The 15,718-nt window shown below is 35.0% G+C and overlaps 1 protein-coding gene across 5 annotated transcripts in view; it reads right to left on the bottom strand.

Moving 5' to 3' along the window:
- thrb (thyroid hormone receptor beta) overlaps positions 1–14,958 on the bottom strand; it is a 112,859-nt gene extending 97,901 nt beyond the window's left edge. For 4 of the 5 annotated variants that reach the window (XM_052533986.1, XM_052533988.1, XM_052533989.1 and 1 more), the window contains exon 1: positions 14,791–14,958. The gene's annotated coding sequence lies outside the window, so the exon portion shown is untranslated. The remainder of the gene's footprint in view (positions 1–14,790) is intronic. The other variant, XM_052533987.1, reaches the window with a different exon arrangement.
- Positions 14,959–15,718: the final 760 nt, after the last annotated feature.

The raw sequence follows: 15,718 nt of genomic DNA, 5'->3' as shown, positions 1-15,718 counted from the left end.
AAAGCAGCATTTAGGTCCAATAACAGAAGCATAGTAGTTACCAATATCATTAATATGAAACAATATTAAAAACATTGAAAAGTCAACCATGAACACAAATTTCAATTAATGTCAGCACTGATGCATTATACCTAATAAACATGCACTAAGTCATTATCGGTCGATTTTTGTTTGTTTGTTTTTTTCTGAATGTTTACTTTGTTTAACAATTTCAAGCAATGTGATATTCAGTCATACATTGACAATGGTTTTATCTGCAGACATTGGATAATCTCTTATCCCTTGCTTTTATTAACACTAGAGGTTTAGGGTAGGGTTTAGTGTAGTATGTTATTTTCAAATGTGATAAATCATTTGAGGCTTTTCACCATCACCATTGGCTAGTACATTTTTTAGTTCACTCTCCAGATTATATATATATATATATATATATATATATATATATATATATATATATATATATATATATATATCAGGGATGGAAATTAACTTTTTTGTCCACCGGCCACTGTGTCTGGTGGATTTCAAAATCTACCAGCCAATCAATGCTTTTACCAGCCACTTTTTTGTTTTTAACAGACAATGTGAAAATTAATACTACAAGATCTACAATACTTAAGCAGTTTATTTAATCTCAAGTCTCAATGAAATACTGACATTTTTGCTTTCAGTGATGCTCAAAAATGCTGCCTATCTTTGAAACAGCCGACTCTTGCTGAAGCAGCTCATTCTCTCAGCTCCATAGCCCAAACGATGATACACTGCACTGAACTTTTTTAATGCACAGAAACATTTTTACGACATTCTAAACAGTTTTGTACAACACTGTATCACTGAAAGAAATCTCGGCTCGCAAACTTTTACGCCATCGACAAATGAACGCAGAGCATTTTTAATACATTGTTTTTATGCGTCTAGTCACGCCAGAGCTGTCAAACATGTGTAGTGATACAATGTTGTTTCTACATAACAACTTACAACCCTCTACGGACACCTTGGCAATTGAATCGCCATTTGCTAGTAATTATTTTAGTTTACTCGCCAGTCAGTCAAGCTTCATATAATAATCAAGTATCATTTATAGTAGAATAGAACAAATATCATTTATAAGTAGAATAGAACTTTAGTAATTAAAAACTTGATAACCATGTTTGAATGCCTATTAGTCGTTTTAACTGAACATTTTAACTGGACTGGTGATGGTGCTTTTTTGGTCATTCAGTGTTTCTGTAAAAAAAAGAAAGAAAACAAAACATACAAAAATACTGATAAGATAATAATAATATGATTCCTACTAATAAAAACTATAAAACTCACTAAGGATTACTAAGGATTAATGAGCTGCTGGATTCATGAATATTAATCAGGTTTTGTGTGTTCGTTCAACTGATTTGCTGAAATCAAAACAGGGACGATAATAGGTGAGTGCCAGCCAATGAGATTGTCATTTGCACATTTGCTCCGCCCACTAGCGGAAAACCCAGCAGTTCTTAAACTGAGGAATTCCAAAGGAACGCTTGTTATTTTGACAAGAAAATACAAAGAATATCATTTACATGTACGCGTCAATTTTACGCATCAATTCTCTCTCACTCTCTATTCATATGTGTGAGAGAAAGTGACAGCAGGGTGCGTGCCTTCACACTGGAGTTTATGTTAAGTCAAATTAGGTGCACTTTTGCATCCATTCAGATGAACTGAAAAATATCACAGTTCAGTTGAAGGAGAGTGAAACTCTATAGAGCTCAGTGTTTTTGGCGAGAGAAAAAATATCTGTGCCAAACTTATACTTAGCCTCCAACTCACACACTGGCAAGAAAAATCTGAGAATTTATTAGCCATTGGCTAATATTAGACATAATTTAGTCGCCAGAGTGAAGATTTAGTCGCATATGCGAGTGATGTAATGTAGAGGGTTGCTTTTAACACCACTCAACAGATATTTTACTTCCAAATTGTCAGGATATGTACAACAGCCATCAAAATAAAATCATCAGTCACTGAACATTTTACTTTAAATGCACTGTTAAACAAGAAGCAAAGAAAATATCCTTTTGAAATCAGAAATGTTGTCACAAGCCCAAACAACATTACTACTGTTGTAGTTCAAGTAGATTGGTAAGCTAACATTAGATGTAATCACTGAATCGCATACATTTAAGAAATAAAACTATGAAGCTACAAAAATGCCATTCAATAAGGAGAAAAAAAAGATGATTTTCCCAGGTGTTGCATAATTATTAACAGTCCAGACAATTTAAATGATAGAATAATGATAGACAGAACTTGCAGACCAAGTCAAAGGTACATACAGTACCGCAGGAAAGGCTGATGACATAAGAAAGAAAGAGAATAGAAGAGAATAGAGATAAGCCAATGAATGAATAAATGAACAGGTGAAGAGACTATTAGACTGATGCCAAATTGCAATCTTATCTGACAACGACCAGGAAAAAAACCTTCTGGCTTTAGAAACATGAGAGCAGCTCAATGCCTTAGGCCTTGTTCACATTACACCCAATTCCAATTTGTTTTTCAAATCTGATATTTTGCACTAGCTCTCCACTGTTCAAGTGATGAAATGTGATTTGTTCATACAGATAGTCTAGTGGTGAACATCTAGTGTTATCCACACTGGTTGCCATAATAACAACTTTGGGCACTTCCGCAGCAGAAAAAGCTCTGATATGTAGATTCTGCCGGCTCTGGTCTGAGGGTGTGGAAGTAGTCGGGCCAAATTCAGCTAATTTGATTTCCCAATGCATAACTGGACCCATTTTTTTATTTTCGTAAGTCCCCAATGGTGAAATAGATGTCTATACAGGTAAAATTTAGCCAAATAATTAATAATGAACTGAATTGAGAAGCTTCGTAAAGGTGTGTAAATCATGTTTTAAGCTTAAGAAAAAATAAAATAAAGGGGGAAAAAAGATTTACAGCATTTTACTGTTACGTGTAATTTATTAATTGTGAAACTGCAGCTTCATGCTAACACAAAATAAATATGATCTGTATTCTTCTGACTTTCATTTTATAGCACATACATTTTTGGAATTTTTTTTTATATGTTTTTATTTTATTTGGACAAATACGGCTAAGATAATTGCACGCCTGTAAGCAGGTATTTGCAAGGGAAAACAACAGCTTAAAGAACACCAAAATTAACTGAGCATGTAGAACCCTTTGTATGTCCAAATGTCTAAATGACTTGTGTATATAGGGCAAAATGTTCCAGAAATAACCTGATATGTACACTTCCTTCTTTCTTTTAGCTGCGCCTGCAGTTTTGGCATGATTATTTCATTTACTGAGTTTTGCAAGCATGAGGGAATGGCTGGTCTACATTCTTGTAGCCAATTAAATGAGGTTCTCGCTGGCTCTTGATTTACTCTTATCAGATTGGTTCAATAAACATGCCAGATGCCAAAAGGCATTTACCGTGTCCTCCACTAATATTAGCTTCCTTGGTAAATACCAGCAAAGCAGCTTTGAAAAGTCTGGATCTGCTCCATGATACCTCTGCACTGTCTGCTTGTCACTCATAACAAGCGCCTTTAAATGGAAAAAAGCATGAAACTATCGAACATTTCTTTTTTTATATATCGCTGTCCAAATATTGGCAATATTGACTTGTAGCCTAAATGATTAACAATCTGGTCAAAATAATGTTCTTTATTTGAAGCACAATTCTTCAAGAAAGGTAACTTACTGAAAAAGTGTTGGTGCTTAAAGTGCTTCACTGAGTTAAAATTTTAAGCTCTTTAAACTGAACATCTCATGGCTCAATGTCTTATGGACTATCCTCCATTGCAGTCACATGCCCCTCGGATGGCCAACTCCTGTACTTTGGCCTTGGCTAAACCAGACTTGCCCCCTCTACACTGATTCTGATCAGATCTTCCACTGTGTCTGAATGAAGGGATGCTCTAATGTCTGATTTGAACAGGTAAACAGTCCCTATACAGCTTATGCTACCATTTCAGCTATTAAAATAGTTAAGTTTTGTATGTAATAGCAAAATGATTTAATTTAGTGTTGTGTGTTTTTTTTTTAAGTAACGACGTTAAACGTTAGACCCAGATAAATGTGTGCTATATCCAATAGTTTGTGCAGAGACGCTTCAGGACATGGAGATGCCAGCGTGATCACTTGCATTTCTTTCAGTGGATACGCCATCATATTTGCTCATAAAAGGTAAGAGTAATCATTTGCAACTACAAAGGGTCTACTATTATTTGTGTGCAGTAGGGATATGCCGTTATCAAAATTTCCTGTTGCGATTTATTGCTCATGCTTTTATCACAGTAAACGGTATTATCACGGTATTGAAATTTAGTTTTAAAAAAAGTGCTCAAAATATAGTATAAAAAAATATAATAGGTTAAATAACTTTTTTGTAATAACAAAAGTAACTGAACATTTAAATAAAATAAAAAATAAAGAAAAATAAAGTTAAACGTTTTGCAGATTAAAATGCAAAAGAACCTACAATCTCATTAGATAACCATTAACATTCACAATTTGCTACTGAAGTTATTAATCTTTGTTAAAAAATTCAAGTCATAGTTCATGTTAGCTCATTAAATAATACAGTTGCAACTTTAGATTTTAACAACGTGTTATTAAATATTGGAATACCTAAGATTAATGAATGTTCAGAAGAATTTGTCATTGGAGGTTAATGCTAACCAATGAATTAACTAATGTTAAAAAAGAAGCCCTGATGCAAAGTGTGAATTAACAATAAAAAAAATCAAAACATTTACACACTTAACATTAGTAACACAAAGGTAAGGACTCCATCCCCAAAGATCCAGCGGTATGTCTGCTGCCATTTCCTCCCCAGCCAGCAAGCAGGAGCAAGGGAGAAACACAGGTGGAGCAACTAAACAGTAATGAGGTGACAAGGTGGGCGGAGTAAGAAAAGGAAAGGAGAGAGCACATGGCACCAAATAAACACAACACTCACAGAAGACAGTGACAGAAAGACAGAAGACTCTGACATCTGAATGGCTATTTAAATTATTTAAATATGTTTCAGAAAGTAGTCCAGCTGGTTTATTTAAGGGGTTTCCAGGGTAAGGACATTTTCTGCAGTTTAGCGCCATCTGCTGTCAGAGAGTGAATGAGTTTTCATTCAGCTCGTCCCTTAAATGTTCCTCCATGTGCTTCTCTTGCGTGCTTGTTTACATCAGAGTGCATAAGATCTTTCAAGCAGCATACAGCGGTGTTGTGCATTTTGACGAGTTGATGGGAATAGTGTTCTTAAAATGCATTCCAAATTCAGAATAATTTGTAATATAATTATTTGCGGTACTTATAAGTGCCCATGATAACAATTAGGGCTGTCACTTTTGTGAAAAAAATTTCGATTTTTAAGACATAAGTCTTCATTTAATCGATTGTAAAATCGATTTTCCATGTCTAAAAAAAGACGTTTCCTTTTACAAAGTCAAATAACGGACGAACGTAAAGAGAGCGCTGGAAACCCACAAGTCAGCAATATTTCAAAGTTTCGTGCAGAATAGCAAACAGCAAAAAATATATGTGCAGAGGGGACGGCTGCCATAACAAAATAAAAACATCACTGCAGGCTTCAACCTAGCTGCATTTGTGATTTAGGCAATTCAAAAATCTCCAAGATTATTTTAAATAATGATTCAATCCATTTCAAACAACGGTTCAAAAAACGAAACTTTAAATGGACTTGAGAACAGGCCATATGTGTTTTTTTTATTGAACGTAATCGACACCATTACAAATTTATTGGACAGAAAAACAAGTCGACCAACATTTTCGGGGTCCAGAGCAGAGCGTTTTTTATTCACTATATGTCCAGTTGTTGAGAAGACGCACTGCGACCGCACTGATGTCCCAGGCACACTCAGGTACAGCTGGGCAAGGTGGGGGTATTACTGCCAATTTTCCACCACAAAAGCCGGTCACTGTCAGCTTTGCAACGGTCCTTTTCATAACTCAGAATCTCCTGTAACGTCTTCCGTGCCACGCTAAATGCCTCATTCGCGCCGCGAGACCTCTAGACGCACGTAAACGCGCCTTTGCATTGACTTAACATTGAAATCATTCGCGCCAGACGCTATATTCGCGTTTGGTGTGAACACAGCATTATAGACTCATAAAATTGCTGGTATTTTCTGTCTAGCTTTCGCAATGCATACTGCACTTTCGGAATTCTTTATTTTCTTTTTCTTCTTGTTTGTGAGATTTGTTACATATGTATTTTTTTTTAATTCATTATTTTAAAATTAATAGTGTACACATTTGGTTCAAATCGATTCCTTATTTTCATTTTTGAAACTTTTTTTGGTTGGTCCGATTGCACAATTGTGCAATCGATTTTCGAACTAAAAGTGACAGCCTTAATAACAATATCGTGCATATTCATTACCGTGATATATCACATTACCGAATAGCGGCACAAGTTTTGTCTGCACTCACAATAGCAACAAAATGTTGCACTTTCTGTCGTGTTGTCTTTAACAGCAGTAAAAAATGAACCGAAACCCAGTGAACACATGCCTCACAGACATCTAAAGATAGAAGTCTAAAACAGGTGGGAGGCCCAGCCCGCGTCTTTACTATGACGTGAAAATTGGCCCGAAGCCCAGTGTCTGTCGTTGAACCACAGGGTGACTTTGAGAGTCGCGGAGACTGTTTTTTCCCTTTAACGGCTGGTCACACTGGTTCAACCTCTGATTTTTCTTAGTCGCCCCATTGAGAAATTAGGTCACATATGCAACCAAATTAGTCGCAGTCTAGAGCCCTGCCAGAAGAATATAGTTCTGATGTGCAGAACAGGTTTGTTGAGCTTCGCAAAACAGAAAGTGGTTGTAAGGCATTGAAAATTCCCATTTCCACCATCATAGCAATAATTAAGAAGTTACAATCAACTAAAGATGTAACAAATCTGCCTGGAAGAGGAAGTGTGTCTAAATCATCCTAATGCATGGTGAGGAGAAGAGTTTGAGTGGCTAAAGACTCTCCAAGGACCACAGCTGGACAACTGCATATATTAGAGTCTTGTGTTCAGAAAGCCTTAAAAAAATATCAAAAAGGCAGTACATCACATCATGTTATTCAGCAGGGTTTCAAGAAAAATCATCATGGGACTGGCTTTTATGGTCAGAAAAAAAAAAAAAACACAAGATGGGTTTGGTGCAAACGGATCGAAGTACCCCATGCACACTGTTAATTATACTGCTGGATCTTTAATGTTGTGGGCCCATTTTATGCTAACCTGAACCTTATAGAAAATGAGTGAGGTGAACTGAAGATAAGAAGCACCACCATGGAGCTGGGAATCTGAAGGATCTGGAGAGATTCTGTATAAAGGAATGGTCTCTGATCTCGTCAGGTGTTCACAAAACTCATCAGGTTTGCACAGTCATCTAATGATCTCACGGGTTTGAAACGACATGAGGGTGAGTCATTAATGACATAATTTTCATTTATGGGTACTAGCAAAAGAGGCATTGGATGAGATGCAGAAGAAATAATCCTACAATAGTGATTTAAGTACAAAAAACCGGACGAATCCCTTCAAATAAATCACTGGATCGATGTCTTGAGGTGTGGTAACCATAGTATAAGTGGAATACTTGACTCCGGACTCTGGATATTATTCTAATAATTCAACGGCCTGTCGTCCATTATTCCTACATAATGTAGGCTAATACTAAATAAACAATTTATGTAAATAACATGTTATTACAAATACCAGCAAAGGGAGCCAAAGGGTAACTGCTGCTGTTATACTTACAGGACAATCAAATCCTTGTTTAGGCTATTGGCCAAACATTTAATTCAAATATGCACTTAATCTATCTAATCAATTTTGGCCTCCTTTATGCTATAGATATAGACACAGCCTCCATAATTTCTTCAACAAAAAAAAAAAAAAAAACGTGTAAACATCACACCCCTTACATAACTACTTAATTTTCTTTTGCATGATTTCTGAATGCTTGAGACTATAAAATAAATTAGAAACATAATAAAGTTATAGCCATAGGTAAATGTAGAGAGCTACAATTGTAATTTGTAAATACAATTAATTCATTTATTTACTTTTTTATTTAATTAAAGTTCTATTTTCAACCCCATAGTATTTTTTTAAATCATATTTAAGGAAGGGGGGCTCAACAATACAATCCTACTTAGGACACCCATTTGGCCAGCAGTGGCCCTGCCTAGACTACACACAATAATTTAGCCATGGTTGAAGTCACTATGTACATTAACATTATTTATGGGATGTTAAGCAGCTTCTGGAGTCATAGCTGGGCAATGTCAATTTATTTCTGCTTTGTGTGGAGCCAATCTCATTGATTTTCAATATGACTTTGCTCTAGTCTCAAGAAATTAGAATGCTTTCATTTTCAAAAACTGAATCTTACAGAGAACCTTTCAAAGGCCTTTTTTAACAGAGCTAAACTGAACAAGACATACAAGAAAGGCCCCAATGTGTTTCCTAATAAGATTAAATCCATTCTTCAGTTAAATCCATTCCTTTATGAAACAGAAAGCAATCTCTGCCAACTGAATACAACTAATATATTAGAAATGCCGAAATCCAAAGGAATTTTAAGTATTATTGATTTACAGTCACTGAAACTCAAGGTCAACCAAATAAAAAAAGCCAGAAGTGATTTTAGGGACAAGGGAGGTACAGTTAGTACCAAGTAATTAGAGCTTGTAAAAAGATGTCACTCTGTACAGCATCATGGGAAATAACACATTGACTTTGTGGAAATAAATGGCTATTTTTATCATATTGTAAGAACATTTGTGACCTAGAGTTAAGCTGAAGCAGACAAAAGAGGAGAAATCTGACACCTGTAAATGCAGTCAAGGCCTACCTATATTATTATTAGTAGCAGTAGTAGATACTTTATTAATCCTTTAAAGGTAAATACATTTTTGATGGCACCTTCAACAAACAAAAACACAACAACACCACACGAAACAAACTCATTTCCACACTCTACAAATCCACAATACAAAAATGACAAAGAAATAATATATAACAATAAGAGATGTAGCCTATTTATTGTGTAAACATGATCTGAGAATCACACTTAATTTACTCCAATATCTTGCTGAGTTTTCCACTCAGGAAAGGGCAAGAGTGGAGAAAAGGGTGAAGATGTACAGATGTCTATTGCATATAACTGTATTTCTAATAAATATGGACTGTGGTCCACACAGTGCAATTTTTTTTTTAAATATTTTATATATATCAGGCCATCAGGGTATTCAATTGACATTGGAAAATCTGCTTACTGTACATACACTGCGGCAATTAATCATCGACTTGTGTTATTCTCCGTGCGTAAGATGCGTTTTTTTTTCTACATTATCTTAAGGGTTTTCCCCATTATTTACATTTTAGTTTTAGTATAACATTGTTAATACCATTCATATTTTTACTTTTTATCATTTAAAGAAGAAACCAATCCGATGTATAGTTGACATTTGAGACTTAAAACTATAGAAAAGCACTAAAAGTGTATCAGTTAGAATGTGAAAATACGGCATGAAACAATGTTATAAAAATCATTCAATGTAAATTGTGACAATCGTCATTAATAATCGCTATTACAATTTCAAGGGAATAATCGGCAATTATGATTTTTGTCATAATTGTGCAGCGCTAAATAGTATGGAAGCATTGTACTCCAAACATACCACAGATATGCTACAGATATGCAAAAACAAATGCTGTAATTACTATGTGGGCAACCTCAAGGAGAGATTTAGGAATGGCTAAGCTACTTTGAAAGACATGAAAACATTGTTGTGACACGTTCATGAATAAATCTGAGTGGCACAAGAAAGAAGAATTTTTTTATTTTTTTTTAAAGGCAGCGGAAGATCTGCAATGTAAATGGGAAGATATCTTACAAGAAGTTATTTTGTTGGGTGTGTTCTCAAGAAATGATTTTTGTGGAAAGACAAACAGCGATTACAGTATGCAATGGTCCACTGAGCACGAGCAACTAGTCCAAATCTGATTCTATCTGCAAGTCTCAGGATGCAGCTAAACTGCCAAAATCACCACACTTGAAATTGACAAAATGCTTGCGTATTCACCATACTCTGCTCACATGAATTTAATTGAAGAGAATGGAACACAAAATGATTCATAAAAGGTGTTTGTATAGAGATATATGTTTTCTGATGTTACTTTTCAGCAAATTGCCCACAACCTATATGAATAACCATAACATACCATAAACAAAACTAAGAAACCATTACACCAAATAAAGACTGACCCTCTTTTAATATCAGACACGTTTACACAGTTGGAAAAACCTATTGAGCAACAGGCGTCCAAAAGAGTGTAAAGATGATTATATTGTCTCTAATCATTATACATCCTGTCAGGGCTGTGGCAAGCTTGGTGGGAGTGAGCAGGAAGATGTGTGGACCCGTTTGCCTGATACATGTGGGGCTGCATACTTTCAGTGCTGGGTAGTAACTGATTACATGACATCTGGATTACATAATCAGATTCTAAAAATGAATTGCTATTAAAAAAAAAAAAAAACATTTGCATGTTCACAGTTCTCTGATGTCATCGATGGTCGCACAGGCAAGTGTTTTTTTTCTTTATTATTATTATTTTTATTATATTTTTTAAGATCATTATTATTAAATAAAATGTTACTATTGAATCAAATATTAGCTTTGTATTAACTCAATCAACACACTGCAGTTCTTATATTAACCCCAGTATGGGAAACCCCGGTATAATTATTATAATTTTTTTATCAATGTGGTCCATTTAAACAAGTTAGATAAAAACGTTATCTAAAAGTAATTTAAAAAGTAGTTAGAATGCATTACCTAAAATTAGTAACCTAGATTGTTTTCATAATGCAATCTGTAATCAAAAGCTCTGCATACAGTACATCACAATATTAAATATCAATTGTGCCTTCATGTAGCACATATTGTGAACATCAACAATTTTAACTACTTTATGACTATGGTTAATTTAATTAAGACACAAGCTATATTAGAATCTATTAAAAGTACCTATTTAAAAAAAAAAAAAAGGGTGCTCTTCACAGACCGACAGATGCTCTGGGACCGGGAAAGCAGGGACACCCTACAAACCTGTGAGGGGGTTTTGTATTTCTGAAGTCAGGACAGGCCACTGGTACACAGAATCATCATCCCAAACCTTTAGAGCCTCTTATCCAATGCAATTACATCTACAAAAGGTTGCTGTTAAATGGGAAATTGACATGAAATGCACTCTAACATGGCATATAAACTGCTGAGAGTAGTTCTCATTCCTGGGCATTAGAATATGGGAGCAGACATTCAAATTTTCTTAAAAAAAATAAATAAATTTGCAGTTCAGTGTTGGATAGAAAATAGTGAGAATGGGGTGCATGATAAATTTCGGCCGATAATTAATGAGAATTAAGAATTAACCTCAATTCTGCAATTTTATTTTGGCAGTGACTGGACCATGCCCAAGTCGAGGCGATGCCCCTAGTCAAGTGGGCCTGTTCTCCAATGGGGCATTAAAGCCTGTCAAACAGCACCTGATTATTAAAGTGATCTTTTGGGATAATACTGTCAAAACTAGGGCTGTGTTCAAAACATCGATGTGACAATGTATCATCACAGATATTTGACAATACGATTGCAGTGGACAGTGCTTAATTTAAATACAAAAACACAGTTTAAAATGGAGTACAAAAGTGCAAGGTTTCTAAAAAATAATGAATAGAGTTTAATATATAGGCTACAACAAGGTTTAATCTGGCTGCAAAAGAACAAAACTGGGGTTGCCTGATATAAAGAGATGTTATCCCCAAAACATTGCAATACGGAAATGTCTATTAAGTGTGTTACTTATCTTTATTAACCTGGCAACCCTGTGTACCCTCTTTCCACTATAAACATGCTTGCTTTCTGCAAACACCTGTTAGCTTACAGTTTAGCGATCTCCACTTCTATATTCTATTCTCACAACATTGTAATTCATCAAGTGTTTATTTACACGAGAGAGGGAGAGAAAGAAAGGAGAGGCTGTGCACATAAGAATTACCTCAGTTTTGTCGCATTTCTCTATTAACAGTGAAGCTGTGGCTTTAATTCCTTTAGAAACAATGATGGTACCAGCTTCTTGTTGAGAAAGATAATGGAGCTCTTGAGCAAGTAAGCTCAATTTATGGTTTTTAAAAATATTTATGGTTTATAAAAATATGCGGGGCAGTGCTAAAAAGTTTGTTCCTGAATGTCTGATTGCAAGCAAAGCGTGATCTGTGTGAGTGACTGAGCGTGTGTGTGTGTGTGTGTGTGTGTGTAAGATACAGAACTCTTCTTTTTATTTTATTTGTAAAAAGTAGAGAGTGCATTAATTTGTGCAATGATAACCTACTATCAATGTTAATATTATATATATATATATATATATATATATATATATATATATATATATATATATATATATATATATATATATATATATATATTAATATGAATACGTTAGCTGTTTAACTAAAATCTACTGAGGTGAAATTCAGTGCAGTCCTGTATCATGTATGTATCGTATCATGGCATCTGTATCGTGATACGTATCGTATCGTGACTTTGATGGTGATACACAGCCCTAGTCAAAACACAAGGTTTACATGGACATTCAGTTGTTTATGTTTAAAATGAAAGTAAAAAAGTTGAGAGAAAAATGTATAGGTGCCTGTATATTAGATGCGTGCATGTCTTAAAGGGACAGTAGGCCTATTAAACAAGCAGCCTACTGTCATTACTGTCAAGGGATAAATCACCCTAAAAGGTAATTTCTTTCATTATTTACTGGCACATTGTCCCAAACCTGTATTAATTTCTTTTTTTTGCGCTGAACACAAAAGAAGATATTTTGAAGAATGTGGGTAAACAAACAGTTGATGGTCCACATTGAATTTGATAATAGCAAAAAATACTATGGAAGTCATTGTGCACTAGCAACGGTTTGAGTTTCCACATTCCTCAAAATAGCATTCATGTTCAGATGAAGCGAGAAACTCATTCTGGTTTAAAACCACTTTTGAGTGAGTAACTGATGTTACAAAAATAAAACACTATGACAGAACTGACAGACAGCTGACAGACTTTTTATTTTTGGGTGAACGATTCCTTTAACGTGAATAAAACAACAAAACACAGAGAGAAATCACTCACTGCTCTTGACTGAAGAAATTTTATACAGCTGCTTTAGGAAAATATATAGTGTTTTTTTTTTATATTTGTTCATTCAATATCTTGAATGCTGGTGCTAAATACACCTGTTGTACCTGAAAAAAGCACTCTTTGTTTTATTTGTATATTATGTGTAGTTGTAATGTATCTTTGTCATTCTTTTATCTTTGTTATTAAAAAAATTAAAACAACGATTTTACTTCGCCCTCTTTAGCCCAAATATCTGCCATTCTTTTTTTTTTTCTTACCTTGAATTTGCCTTTATCATAGGATTTGTCTTTATCATAGGGGAAATGAGTTTGGCTGAAATGCTAAGACAACTTGCAAAATAGTAAAACCAGCATGACAAAGAATTGTGATAAAATCATGATACTTCAAAAAAATAAAATAATAATAAATAAATAAAAAAGAAGAGATATTATATTTTTTCCATATTGCCTAGAATGCACATGCTTTATTTTATGACTTGTGGACTGTTAAACTGCAACAGGACAATTTTTTATATAAATCTTACTGGATTCTTCTGAAAGAAGAAAGCCACATACACATAGGATGCCTCGAGGGTGAGTAAAACACAGTCCAAATTAAACATTTGGGGTGAACTAACCCTTTACGCAAGACATACAAAATGTGCAGAGCAGTGGTAACCCAGGACTGGAATTGAGTTAGGTCATCTAGATATCCCATGTATAACAGTATACATAGTGGATTCTACAGAAATAGCATGCACAGCAAAACACAGTGTTTCATGAAGAGTTAATAACTACAGATATAATAAATTATAGTTGCCCTCCCTCTGCCTGCACAAACAATTGCAACATTTTTATTACAGTAGCTATCGTCACACCATGTAGGCAGATTAGAAGGCAAATGTTGAAATCTTTGCAGTCTTTGGCTAATATAATAATGTCCTGTCAAATAATGATTACATTTCAAAAAATATGTTGAAATGATGGAGTTTCTGTAAGTGGGTCAAACCGGTGGGCTCTGCCAGTGAGCCAATCAAATAACACTAGCTAACCCTAACATATTTAAGAGCAAAAAGATCGGATGTCATAAAAAGTTTACTGTAACGTCTGACTGAAGTGTGCATTAGGGTACACGCATGCACGTACTGTACCCATGATCGTTTACGTGCAACCATAACTTCAGCAACAAAAACAACAACAACAACAACACTGCACTTGAGCATTACATAAAGAACGCTGTTTGAATAACATTACAGATAACATTCCTAAAAATGTCAACAAGGGATATTTTTGTTTCGGGATAATAGTAGGCTAAGGTGATGTTTAAAAAATACCTTCACGACTCTTAGTTGTGTTGCCGAAAGACGCTAAAAGTGCCAAAGCCCACATCCGCTTGAAAACACATGTTAAACAATAAATGAGCGCAATGACATTTCATGTAGTTTAGAAACACAGCAGCTATATATCTGAGCGATACCGAGTTGCACACTTGGCTCTCGATGTTTAACACGGATACATTTTACAGCAAAACAGTGCCGTTTTACTTCACACAAGACGTAAAACACAGGAAATAATGACTTACCCCGAAGCTGCTGCACAGTCTGTGTGTATGTCCTTTATTAGAAATCCCTGTAATACCAGCGTTTGCTCCTGTGATCGGACAGACGTGGCCTGAAATGACCCAGCAGAGCAGATCAACCAACATGGACCCGAGACTCAGAGAAACGTGCAGCTCTCTCATCTGATCGCTGTGGGGAATCAGAGAGCATTTGACGTCTGGCCAAATATGATTTAACCCTTTACAGTGGCCCGGAAACTATAATAGCACACTTAATAAAGAAATTCCATTGCATTATATATTGTAAGTGAATATCACGAAAACGAAACGTGCGTCTGGTAATATTTTACCTAAAGAAAGAAATAAGAAATTCTATTCTGCACCAATAACATATATATTTTGTGTTTGTGTGTGTGTGTGTGTACTGTGACTTTTATTTTATGGCCACAGTGGCCTCAATTGTCATTACACTAATGTGAAAAAATAATTCATTTAAATAAAATAATATTATTTTTCCTTTATAATAATAATAATAATACTCATCATCATCATAAGATGATTATAATGAAATGTGTATAATGTCATATCTGGCCAGGTGTGTAATAGGGTGGTTTGGTCTAGTTCAAAGCCCATGAGCTGACTGATGATGAGCTACTATTGATCCATGAACTATCAACAAGATAAAGATCGTGAAACACTAAACCTGAACTGAATTTAAGTGTTCTCACTCTCATTTACTCTGCCATCTGGATAACATACAGTACATTCAGCTGGTCCATCTCAAAATAAACTCCTCTAGGATGATAAGTGGCCTGGTCAACCTGTCAGGGTTTATTCTGTAATAACTGTCATCTGACTGTACATTTTCCCTTACATTCAATACAGCAGTCTCTTTAAACTGTCATATGTACAATGAAATAGTACTTAATGAATTATGTGCGATAGTACATGT

This window comes from Carassius gibelio, chromosome A19, assembly GCF_023724105.1.
Source record: "Carassius gibelio isolate Cgi1373 ecotype wild population from Czech Republic chromosome A19, carGib1.2-hapl.c, whole genome shotgun sequence".
In the NCBI taxonomy this organism is placed as follows: Eukaryota; Metazoa; Chordata; class Actinopteri; order Cypriniformes; family Cyprinidae; genus Carassius; species Carassius gibelio.
The sequence above is the reverse complement of the archived record's forward strand: the minus strand, read 5'-3'. Positions and strand labels throughout refer to the sequence as shown.